The sequence below is a fragment of the Microtus oregoni genome, unplaced genomic scaffold (assembly GCF_018167655.1).
Source record: "Microtus oregoni isolate MIOR12 unplaced genomic scaffold, Mior012 000032F_ref0000030, whole genome shotgun sequence".
Taxonomy (NCBI): Eukaryota; Metazoa; Chordata; class Mammalia; order Rodentia; family Cricetidae; genus Microtus; species Microtus oregoni.
The window spans coordinates 6,137,595-6,150,443 of NW_024543091.1; positions in this window are offsets into that span (position 1 = coordinate 6,137,595).

Genomic DNA, 12,849 nt, shown 5'->3' on the forward strand with positions numbered 1-12,849 from the left:
TGCGTCTGGTACAGTTTTAATTTTTAAATTCAACTATATGAATTCTAGCAGATAATTTATCAATACCCTTTGACATGGATTCAATTTTGTCTGTCAAATTAATGTTACCCTTTTCAATAGTATTAATTTTTTTTTCAGGTAAATTTTGATTTTTCGATGGTATTAATCTTGTCAACTGGCTGTTCATTATTAGCCTGAAAAGACTCTATCATTTCTAAAAGTGCCTCATTCTTGGCTCTGTTATCAAACCATTTTCTTGATGATATAATATAAATAAAAAAACTGAGTCCCAATATCCAATAAATGGATTTATCACTATAACCATAAAAGTCTTGCAGAATACAATTCATAGTATTAGAAAAAAGTTACTAAAATTCTCTATGGCAATATTGTTTGCAATTAAATAACTCTCAAGTTTATTGATTTATTAATTAGTAAAATATTTACCTTATGTTATATTATGAGGTCCGGTAAATTGTTTTAGATGTAATAATCTTAATTATCCAGCAGGTGTCATGGTGGCAGAGTTGTGACCAATAGCACAACCTGATACCACAAACAGTTCTGAGCTGAGCAGCTTTTTTTTTTTTTGCCTTGGTGCTAATTAAATACTGAGAAATATGCTTTGCTTGACAAATTAAAAGCAATTAAATCAGTTCCATACATGGAGCAAGAAGCCCAGAACTCACAGGCAGGGAGCACAAACTGGAAGCTGCTCAAGTCGCCACATAGCAGGAACATGGCGGTAGGGAGCATGTGTGTGAGCTTGGGAAATTTCCAAGTTGACACACACACTTAGCTCTGCTGTGGTGGTGGTTTTACAAAAAAAAAAATGTTTAGTAGGTAATAGCAAGCCAAGTGGGTGGGGGTGGGAGACTTTTTGGGCTGTGGATCAGTTAGGCCTTTAAGTCAGTCCACTTGGTAGGTGTGAAGTTTGGGTCCATGTTGGGTGCCAGATGTTTAAGGATGCTAAAAGAAATCCCACAGTAGCTCAGAATTGAGTATAATAGAAGGTTATTTATTTAGGGGAGACTCACAGATCACATGTCTCTGCTCAAATGGGGAACAGCAACTTAATCCCACAACCAGAAGAGTGGCCAGACCCGTAGTTTACATCTGCATTTATAGTATAAGAGGCCACGTCTAAGTGGGCAGGTAACTTAAAAGCTACTGGCTGTAGGAACTCCAACATCATACATATATACATATGTGCACATGCATGATGGAGGAAAGTCATTGGTTAAATAAAAAGAAACTGCTTGGCCCTCATTGGTTAGAAGATAGGTGGGAGGAGTAAACAGAACAGAACGCTGGGAAGAAGAGGAAGTGAGCTCAGACTCCACAGCTCTCCTCTTGGGAGCAGACGCCTCAGAGAGATGCCATGTTCCGCTCTCCCGGGCAGATGCACGCCGATGAAGCAAGCTGCTATGTTAGACATGCTGAACCTTTTCCGGTAAGACCAGTGCTCACAGATTATTAGAGATGGGTTGATCGGGATGTTAGAATTACCCTGTAAGGTCTAGAGATAAAGGGCCAAGCAGTGTTTAAATGAATACAGTTTGTGTGTTGTTATTTTGGAGCATAAGCTAGCCAGGATGCCGGGGTGCTGGGGACGCAGCCCCACCACCCCTATTACTACACATGCACACACATCTTCTTCATCATCATTATCAGGTTAATAGAGAGATTTCCTTTCAATTTAAATTATATCAGAAATAGCTACATGAAAGGATTCACCTATTGAAGTCTCTCAGAAAAGACTGCAATTGTCTCAAACTACCTTAAACAGCATATTACTGTTGAGTAAATCTTTTACTCAAGTAGCATTTGAAAACAAACATAATTTTTCTCAAGGTTTTTATTCTCATAAAATGAAATTCTCCATCATGTTAAAATGATACTTGATGCTACAAAGATGAAACAATACACATACATCCATTTGTAAACTACAACTAGAATCTGAATCTTCCAAAAGAATAAATAAAATGTCCAGAGCAAGCAACCATTTTTCCCTAATGTAGTGCATTCTTACTGTTTCAGGACTATCTGAAATAAATAAGGTCATTTTTGGAATATTTCTGCAGATCAAAAGAAATGCCAGGTTTCTTTCAGCTTAAATGACAAAAATGGTAAAATAAAGCACTCTAATTAATCCAAAGAGAAGCTTATGGTGTGCTCAGTATTCAGAGAGAAATAAAGCATGGATATTATATTGAACCATTCACTACAGAGGGAACAGAAAGAGTCCATGAAAATGCTTAGTGGAGTTGGGTGTAGGAACAAACAGATCTTGTGACAGGCAGCATGAAGAAAAGAGAATGGAATCACATGAAATAATACCCTGGTACTTTTGGTTTAATGTTTATAATTTAGTGCCCAACTCCTAGATTTTAATTGTAACACTCACAAAATGAAGTATCTTTAACATTGTGAAGTAAGAGCAATAAAGTTTAAAAGAATGGCTGTTCTTGAATTGAGGTACAACTATAGGTAGGCAAAATTGCTTCAGGAAGTTATAAAAATCCCATTTCCAGTGGTAGTCAACTACTTATGAACTGTTGGTTAGGGCATCCTAACCCCTGATATCTCCAAAAACAATATAGACCGTTATCACTGCTATCAGCTGTCCACCAGAACTATAAGGCTTTGTTGCTAAAGATATCATATATCTTGATTGTGAAACAGAGGTGTCAAGCTGTAAGTATCCAGAAATTTCCCTAAGACTTAAAATTAACCTGTTTATATTAATCTATGCTCTGCTACATAATTTATTACCTCTTCTTAGTACCCGGAATCCAATTTCCTCTTCCTCTTGCTTGCAAATCTCTGGCCTCAGATTCTTCCCCCAGAGTTTCTATCTTTGCCCAGAAGTCCCATCAATCCTTTACCTGCCTAGCTATTGGACAATCAGCTCTTTATTAAACTAATCAGAAGGTTCCTTAGGTGAGAAATTATAGAGATACATCCTCACACAAATTACAAAAAATTATTGTAACACCGACTCTGAAAACTGTGGCAACAATACTGACCACCCATGCAAGATGATCCACTGGTACAATATTGGCAAGTCTGTGGTATGGTTAATAGTTACTTTCTGACTAAATCCATTGCCTTATTTACAGAAATATATTCATACTTGATACTAAAAATTCAGTCAGCTGTTCATGATTCAGAAGGCCTTAATGCAGAAGCTCCTTCTCTTATTCTTCTAAGTGGATATGATGTGCCTGTCAAGTTTTCTTCTAAAAATTATGGTTATATCCATAGCATTATGTTGCTATCAGCTTTGGATAGCAAAACTTCTTTTTGCAATTGTCAGTGTTGAGTACTGAGAATCATAACTTGTCAAAGATCAGATAAAAATGACAGTTGAACACATATCTATGAATGAGACTCCCATATCAACCCGTCCAAAGTTTAGAGAATCTTCCAGAAGACAGGGTATAAATAATGCAAGAGCAGGAGGAACTGAAGCAGGTGGGGTAGGTGGGGAACATCGAACTCCAAGCATGATAAGCCTGTTTCATTTTTTAACTAAGCTATGATTACTTGCACAGGATCTCCATAAAATTGAGCCTTTAAACAACTGGCCATAGAAGGCTCACAGGGTTCCACCCCTCCTGAGGATTTAATATTTGATAGGGGAGGGAGAAACACTTTCTTCAGTTTTTCAGCCACTGGTAATGGTATCTTTAATTTAGTAAAATCTTATCCACTCCTCTGTAAACAATCCTAAAGAAACTCAATGAATCTCAGTCATGCACACACACACACACACTGGAAACAAGAAATTGGGATAGCTAAAAAGAAGAGTTTTATCAAGAGTGGGACAAGACAGAGTAATATGGATTGAATTTAATTTACATGTATTTTGTTCACCTAGGAAACATAATAATGAAACCCATCATTTTTTATAATTAATATATACTATACTAAGAAAAACACAGAATGATTATTACTGTAGCTCAGTCTTCTTTCTATGAGAATGCTACTTTGAAATGTCTAATACCAAAATAAAATCTTAAAATGTCAAACCATCTTACTACTTTACTTTTTAATTAAAATAATTTCTTCTGAGAAAATTTATATCACACTATATATTTGAGCAAACGCACAATTCACAGATCTAGTAAATGAGAAATCCTGTGGAAAGCTACAGAGTTATGAAGACAAAAGTTGGGTCTGAAATTTATTTTACAGAAGAACACACTGAAGGAGTCCATAGTTCAACAGAATTGAAGAAAGAAGACATGTAGCTATCACAATAATTTTATTTATGTTACAGAAATACTAGGAATAAAAAAAACAGTAAAATACCATTCAATGGTTATAGCTGATGTATTTTCAGAGAAGAAAAAATACAGCTTTCATTTCAGAATAAAATAAGAGTGAAGGGTAGGATGGGATGAGAATATTATCGGAAAAGATATTAAACAAGTGAAAGGCTAGGTAAAGGGGAGAGTGACCAACCAAGGGCCGTCCAAGAGGCAGGCAGAATAAATGTGTGTTTTATAGAGATCTGAACTGCTCATTGGGTGGGATTTTTAAGAAGACAGGTGAAGCAGTAAATGATCCTCTTTAGTTATGTTCTGTGTTTATCAAAAAATGCTTCTTTTAACTTAACTCCCTTTGAGTTGGCTAAGAAAAGGCTTACTGCTACATGGACAGTTACATGCAATCATAAGTAAGGAAGAAGAGAGAATAGGAGGGCTGAATTTAGACACAATGCATTATATACATGAATGGATTAATTGGAACTTTTAAAAAGACTAGTAAAAATGTTTAGCATTTTGTGTTGTCAAGTAATATGACCACTTTTGATTTTAGGTTTTCTGTTCTTCAAGACTATTTCCTGTTCATTAAATGCAAACATCAAGACAGTAGTAGCTCCCTGACAGATGTATAGGAGGAATTCTTATTTTTACTTCTTGAAAGAAGAGTAATGTTTCTTTAGAATTTGGAGGGAAAACCTAAAATGGTAAATTGCCAGCCACTTCAAGGAAGCAACAATGCATTTGGGTCCCTCTTGTGTTAACTAGAGTGCTGAGCAGAAAATGTTCTGGGAGCAAAGAGGCACTTTACCTAGGGAGAGTAAACATGGGACATAAAAGTTATTGATTCTTACTTTGATACTGTCCCAGAAGCAGATGTTTGAACAGTAAGCACACCCTAGAATTTCCCCTGAGTACACCATTAACCCGTATTCAAGGTTGATTTTAAGTTCTCAGATACAGATAAAACCTCCAGATCCCCCCATGATCACAGAGAGCAGAGAGGTTGCATTATGGGGAAAGCACTATAGAGCATTTATGAGCAAGGCCAATGTCCCATCCTGTGTGTTTGGCTTGCCTCTAGGAAGGTCAGTCTGCTGAGCACCATCTTGTACAAAATAGAACACGTTAGATGTAATAAAGACTCGGAATGTAGTTTTTAGCAGAGACTGCATTTTCAGTGCAATTTAAACTGACTCATAAAACATATGGTAAGATGGGCCAGTTTGGGAAGAGTGTATCTTTACTGATATATAGGTCTGTTACAGCTGTTGCCATTCACAGTGGACAAGACTGAGGACTATGTCTGCAGGACAGCTCGGCCGCTGTGGTAATCTGCTGTGGTTTGACTCATCATGTCTGGGTCTTTTGTCTTATAGTAGTTTATGACTATGTATGTATTGGTCTGTTTGGCTAAATTAAAAAGAAAAAAATAATGGGTGGGTTAATAGTAACTGACCGAGTAAAAAATTAATGATATGAAATTATTTGAAAGCATTAAGTGCTAGAGACTTGTAAAACCACTAGTAATGAAATGAGAGTTGAATGGCTGATTATAACTTCAGAGCAAAGAGGACCCTTTGAGAGCCTCCTAGATTAAGCCTCTCATTTTGCAGATGAGGAACTGGCTTTCCAGTAACTAATGGTAGAAAGAGAAGATCTGAGAAGAGAAAGTGAATTCATTATCGGACCTACTGAATTTGAAATGCACATAAGATACTGGGAAGGAACTACTGATTAAGCATTGGATAATGCATCTTAGATCTAGGTTTTCTGATCTTTTCTGTGTGTTTTTGTTCTAGACTAAACTTGTCAAAAGATAACTATGACTTGTTAAGTATCACTCAAGAGTCATCAGGAAAGGGACATATTTCTTTGGAATGGAATCCTGGGAATAAATAGATTAAGCTAGCTTCACCCTCCACTCAGTCCTGTATCTCCTCCTGAGAGTCCTACATAAGAGTCTGCAGCAATCCCAGCTTCTCCGTGGGTAGGCCTGTATCCAGAGAGATGTCTCTTTCTCTACACCCTCAATACACTCATCCTTTACGGGAACCTAGATTTTTTTCAGTGGAGGTGTAAAGCAGATTGTAAGCCTAGGTCTCTAACAGACACATGTGCACAGGGAGGCTTATGTCAGCTTAGAGTTTGAAAGATGAAAATGAATCCCTATGCAGGAAAAAAAAAAAAGAAAACCACAGGGGTGTTTTGCTCCCCAGTGTGCAAGGGAAGAGTGCCAAAACAAAGAAATAAGCAGCAAACCTTCTGAGGCCTCATTTTTGTGATTTTTTTTCTGGCTTAATTCCTACTTTGTTGTGAAAGCCCCAGCATCTGAAAACAGACACTCCCACACTAAATGATTTTTGTCATCTTTTGGAAAGGAGGTATGTGTGTGCATGTGCGTGTGTGTGTGTGTGTGTGTTTGTGTGTGTGTGTGTGTGTGTGTGGTGTTTAATATTATTGCTAACTACAAACTAATTAAATGAGTATTTTTGAAGGGTTAACCTAATAAATTTAGTTTACATTTTTCTCATGATTTTAAAATACAACCATCTTAAGAGATGTATATTAATAACTTCAGTGTAGGATCCTCTATTCACCCTACCTGAAAAACTACCTCGTCCTGTGACTTCATTTCCTGGATCTCAGAATTTTCCCCAAAGACCCCAGGATCCAAATTTCCCAAATGGCAAATGACTGCTTGGAAATGAGATAAGCCTTGGTCTAGCAGAAGGATGTCTTGTAGTCTCTTTGTTCTGAGAACAGTGGGACATCCACACAGTACAGTTCATCCTACAACATGGTGAGGAAATGCCCACTGAGATTTTTCAATCTGTCATTCTTATCATGAATTGCTAACAAATGTCTACATTCTTCAGTGCTGCTAGTGGGGAAATATTACCTAAATCAAAGAAGTAAATAAAACCTATCTCCTCACTTACTTCCTCCACCTCACTCTCTACCCTCCTCCCTTTTAATCTAAGAAAATCAGAGGGTTGATACTGTCTGACTAGAATGCCTGAGGGACAAAGGCAATGATGGGCATTTCTCCATCAAGTCTGTAGAAAGCTTCATGGGCCAGGGACATCTGACGCTCATAATGACTAGAAGGGGTTTGCTGTACTCATTATGAAAACAAAAGCAGACTGGAGAAAGCACTTGGTTCATTAAAGGAAGCAAATCTCTTAGGCTTGAAACCTCCAGTCTAACAGCTCAGTTTCTTCCTGACTCTTACAAGCCCACTGTTCCTCCTGTGACAGACCTTGTTTACAGTGCTATTAGGCACAGGAGTTCCTTTATTCAAATCTTTCTCTTCACACTTGCAATTTGTGCATCCTTTCTGGGAGGGGAGGCAATCTAGCCCCGCCCAAATCTGTGACTCACTGCTACATAAAGATGCAGCTGAAATTTGCAGTTGCTTTTCCTGAAAAATTTAGTGTGTTGGCCAGGGTCCATTTTTATCCCCAGTCTCTGCTCCAGTAGGGTTGTAAACAGGGAGAGGAGAGATTTTAATCTAATTATGGTTCTAAGGTTTCCATTAAAGGCAAATCATTTAAAAAAAAAAATCAGGGTCAAACAGACGCAGCAGATTCTTACACAATGACCGAAGTTAGCCTATTTCTTGCTATGCATTAGTTAGGTTAGCATGGTTTGGAACCATTAACCATGGCCTGGGGTGGTGATCATGAGTATTTTTTAGGAGTTTCTGAAGGATTCTCTGTGTAACTACCCAAAAGAAGAAAAATTACAGGAACACAATGTTCCTGTAGATACCATCTTCCCAAATAGAAATTATGCAATCTGAATATAGGAAGTTTGTCCAAAAACCAAAAACAAAAACAAAACATAGGACCCTGTTTGTATGACCCCAGACAAAATATAATGCTGGTCACACTGCACATACACAGTACACAGTATGGTTAGAATATTTGACATGGGTTATGAAATATGAGTCACAGTTTTTTCAGCGGCATGATCTAAGTACATGGCAGTTTTTCTCTGCATCCTGAGAGGCTGGCAGATAAGTGACAGACCTCAAAGGCATGATTGTCAGAATTTGGAGTGGGGCTCTGCCTCCACTTCCTCCTCGCAGTGCTGGCACTTTGTCTGGCTTGAACCTGTAGAGCTGCCACGCTTGCTGCCAGAGCTTCCGTGAGTTTTGATGTGCGTCAGCCCTGCTGTGTCTGGAAGACACTGTTTCCTTGCAGTCACCCACCATCTCTGGCTCGAACAGTCCTTCTGCCTCTTCCACATAGGAAGGGGGGAGGTCTAAATAAAGGTATCAGGTTTCTGAGAAGAAAGGAAATGATACACAGGAAGTCTCTTCTTCAGAAGAAAGTGTTGGAGTGTGTCTATAAGTAGTTGAAGGAGACCTAGAGATTTGGTTTCTAGAATTGCTTTTCATTAGCTTATTCAAGATTGGTGTATAACAACAGGTATAATCTGGTGTTCTATTGCTGTGTCACACTAACTAGCAAATAAGTATAATTGATGTCACAAGTGGTAACAACTTCATACTTGTGATTGCCACACACCCTGTAATTTGAACTGGAAAAGCAGTCCCCTTCTCATAAGCATGTGGGCCGTTCAATCTATAACAGCTGGATGCTTTTAAACTAACATGAAAAGATTTTCTCTATATTTTAAACATTATAATTCCGAGGAGTGCACAAAACCTGCGAACAGTAGCATTTTCTGTAAAACGCCCACTCTGCCTTTGGTGCACAGCACCAATATGTTGGATCGGGTAGATCAAGAGAACAATCTCTTTCTGCCTTAAGGTATTTCCTCCTCAATGAGATAAAATCGTTATGCAATTCCCTCTGCCCTTTTACAAAATGAGTTGGATAAAGCTGAAGATGTTGTGGTTCCGAACATCCTAATCACTGACTCATTTGTCTGTTGGCATGTGACCATTTTCAGTCACTCACATTTTAGTTGAGCGCCCACCTGAATATTTGAAGTGTGAAACGGTTTCATGAGTGTGCAGGCTTCAATTAGGCTATGCAGGGGTGGGGTAGGGTGTTTTATGGCTTGTGCAGACTAAGCAAGAAGAGGGGAAAATGTGGCCACGTGCAAAGCTCAGTCAGATCATGGAATATCTGAGCATCGTGAATGACACTGATTGGAAAAACTCTAAGTATAAGAACACATAGATTTGCCAGGGAGTTTGAGATTTACACAGAAAAGTTTCCTGTGCAAAATAAGTGAGAAATGATTTAGAAAAGTCCTCAAGATTCTAAAGAGTGTTTGCTGCCTAATCCAAGGATGACATGAGACACCTGAAAGTATTTAGATGTGAAAGAAAGGGAATAGAAGGTTCACAGAAAAAAGAAAATGCCTTAGAACAATTATATAGTGGAAGAGGCATGGCAATTTGTATAATTACTGAGGAGAATCAAGAAAAGTTGAGTAAGAATTGAGAAGCAGAATGTGGGAGGCAGAAGGGGTAATACTTATCCCACCACTATAGGGAACACTCACTGGAGCTTTGATGGGGAAACGCTGTATCTCACCTGGGCAGGAAACTGGTCAAGCAGCTACAGACAGAGGCAGGGGAACTCCTGCATTGAAACGAAGTGGAGGATCTGTAGCTCCCTTGGAACTGAGTCTGGGCTGTGTGCTTTGCTTTAGTTTGGGACAATTTCTTGCACAGATATACAACGAAGCAAATATGTTGTGTTTAGAGAGGAACTGGCACAGGTAATTATAAAACTAGCTCTCCCCTCTGAGAGAGCGCTTCTTTTCTTGAGTCAAAAGTTGAAATGAGCCGAAAGGAACCAGGGAAGGAAAAGTAAGAGAAACCTTTATGATCAGAGAAATGAGAAAATCTTTTTCTTTAAAATTTCTTTGTTGAAACTTTGAGGGTTTCACATCATGTACCCAAATTCTGTTGACCTCCCAGGCTCTCTATATCTCCCCTCATCCCTGCTGTGCCCCCCACAAAATAAATCAAAACCAAGTAAACAAGCAAACAAATAAAAGGAAGAACAATAACAATAACAACAACAAAAAACAATAAACCAAAATAGAGACAAAAACCACACCAGGAACAGAACTGCTTCCCCTTCTGTCCTGCCTCTCCATCACCTCTTCATTTATCCTGGTGGAATTAGAGGATTTAGTTGGACTGGCAAATGTTCATTTCAATGAATCTCTGGTCGGATTCAAGGCCTCTGATTTCTGCTCCATCGTCCTCACTGGATCCTCAGGAAAGCTCCTCTATGATATCCTGTGGCTGCCCCAATATCTTATAGGTACCGTTCCACAGGACCAGTCTCTTCACAGCTTCTGCAGTACTAGATGAGGTAGTTGTTAGGGTGCATTCACCCAAAAGCCCAGTTGTGGGCTTGGGTGTTAGCCAGGCAGCTCAGATTAAGCCAATGGGGCCACCCACCTTGGGTGTGGGGACAGAGTCAGCAATCAGGATAGGTTCCTTCTTTTCTGTGGTGAGGGGTTGAGGCTCCCAAGTGTAAGGACAGGCTTTTTGGCTGTTTTTGGTCAATGAGATACAAGGCCAGCTTTCCCAGGGCAGTGAAGGACAGGGCCAGCTCAGTGTAGCACTCAGATTTCATCTTCCATGGATCCTAATGGTCTCCTATGACGAAACAGGCCACAGACATCAACATAGATCCCAGCTGCTACTGAACCATGGATCCAGACATGGCCCTTGGCAAGCTTAGACCTGGACAACATTCTGTGTGGAAGAAATGGCCACTCAGGTGGGAATGGTTCTAGCAGCTGTGTGGTCATCGGACACAGATCTTGGCTGCACTAGGGCCACATAACCTGGTATGGTTTTCAGCTGTAGCTCAGGCCAAGATGTCACCATATCATTGAGTAACAGCACAGGCCACTCAGATCTGGATGCACCCTAGCCCTTGGTAACCAACCTGGACTGAGGTTTGGCCCTGAGCTTCTTCACAGTGCTAGTTGGCTATTGGAGCCACATATGTCAATCTTGACTCTATAGGACCACGGACCCAGACATCGCTCTCGGTAGCAGACTGAGCCTGAATGACACCCTGGCCCCAGTGCTTGGCATGAGGACCACATCATTTTAAGGAAATAAGGGGCAGAGAAATGGGAGAGATAGAGAAGTAGAATGGTTCATATGCCATGGAAAGACACATTAAAGAAGAAATATAGTTGGAAAGGAGTGAACAGATGTTGGAGGCCAGCTTGCCAGCTGGGGCCATGGCGCTGGTGGTGAGGAGTAGACTGAGGAAGAAGGGAGGTCTGCTTGCCACCCGAGACCATGGTGATGTCCGGATCAGGCTGCAACCAAGGGCTATCTGTGGGCATCTGGTCTTACATTAGCCAGGGTCTGTAGTAATAAGGGCGGTGTGGCTGCGTTCCCAGCACCCCAGCCGCCTGCTTGGCTAGCTTATGCCCCAAAATAATTACACAGACACTGTATTCTTTTAAGCACTGCTTGGCCCTTTAGCTCTAGCACTTACAGGCTAATTCTCACATCCCGATCAACCCATCTCTAATAATCTGTGAGAACCGGTCTTACCGGAAAGATTCTAGCCTAGTCCATCCTGGGTCGGAGCTTCATGTTGGGAGCGGGGCATGGCATCTCTCTCAGGCGTCTGCTCCCTAGAGGAGAGCTGTCAAGTCTCTGAGCTCACTTCCTCTTCCTCCCAGCATTTTGTTCTGTTTACTCCTCCCACCTATCCTCTAACCAATAAAATGGGCCAGGGCAGTGCCTTTATTAGCCAATGACCTTCCTCCATCATTTCCCCTTTTTCGGTTTAAACAAAAAAAAAGGGGGGGGCTTTAACATAGCAAAATTACATATAACAAAACAGTTATCAAGTAAAAGTTACAATAATCTTTATCATAACTAAGGAAAACTATAACTATAACTAACTATTCTTAACTCCATCAAAGACTCCAGAAAGATATATTACCTAAGTAAACAAGAACTAAGAAACTTCAAACTCTAGAAATGACAAAGACATCTCGCTGCCTGGACAGTCACCCAAAGTTCTTTTGTACTGTTGGGGCATCCATCTTCAGCCTTCAGGCCCATGGTATCCAGCAGACATTTCCATAAAGCAGGAAAATTCAAAGTCAGTTCAGTCACTATCTGTTGTGTCCTGCAGAATGTCTCGCAGACTCTTTCAAAATGAATCAGGAACCCCGAAAGATCATCTCACCTTAGGCAAGTTCAGTAGTCCTCTCTCTGCGGGTTCTCTGTGTCCAGTTTATGCAATAGTCCAGGCAAGAGCAGTTTCTTGCCCAAATGGCTATCAAAACTCCATAACAAGCCTCTTCGATGCCCATCTTCCTCTTGAGGTACATTGGTGCTGCCAGGAGCAGAGTGTCTCATTGTCATGAAAAGTCCTCAGTTATTAAAACATTAAATGTCCTATTCTGTAATCTTTGAAAGACATGAAGAATGTCTATCTAAAATATATCTCTATATATCTAGAAAATCTAACTAACATGACTACAAGCTTTACTATTATCGATGATTATCCATTAACAACCTATATTTCTTAATTATACAGTACATATTTAAATGAACTACACAATCACAATACCTTAATCAAAATCAGAAACACTTATA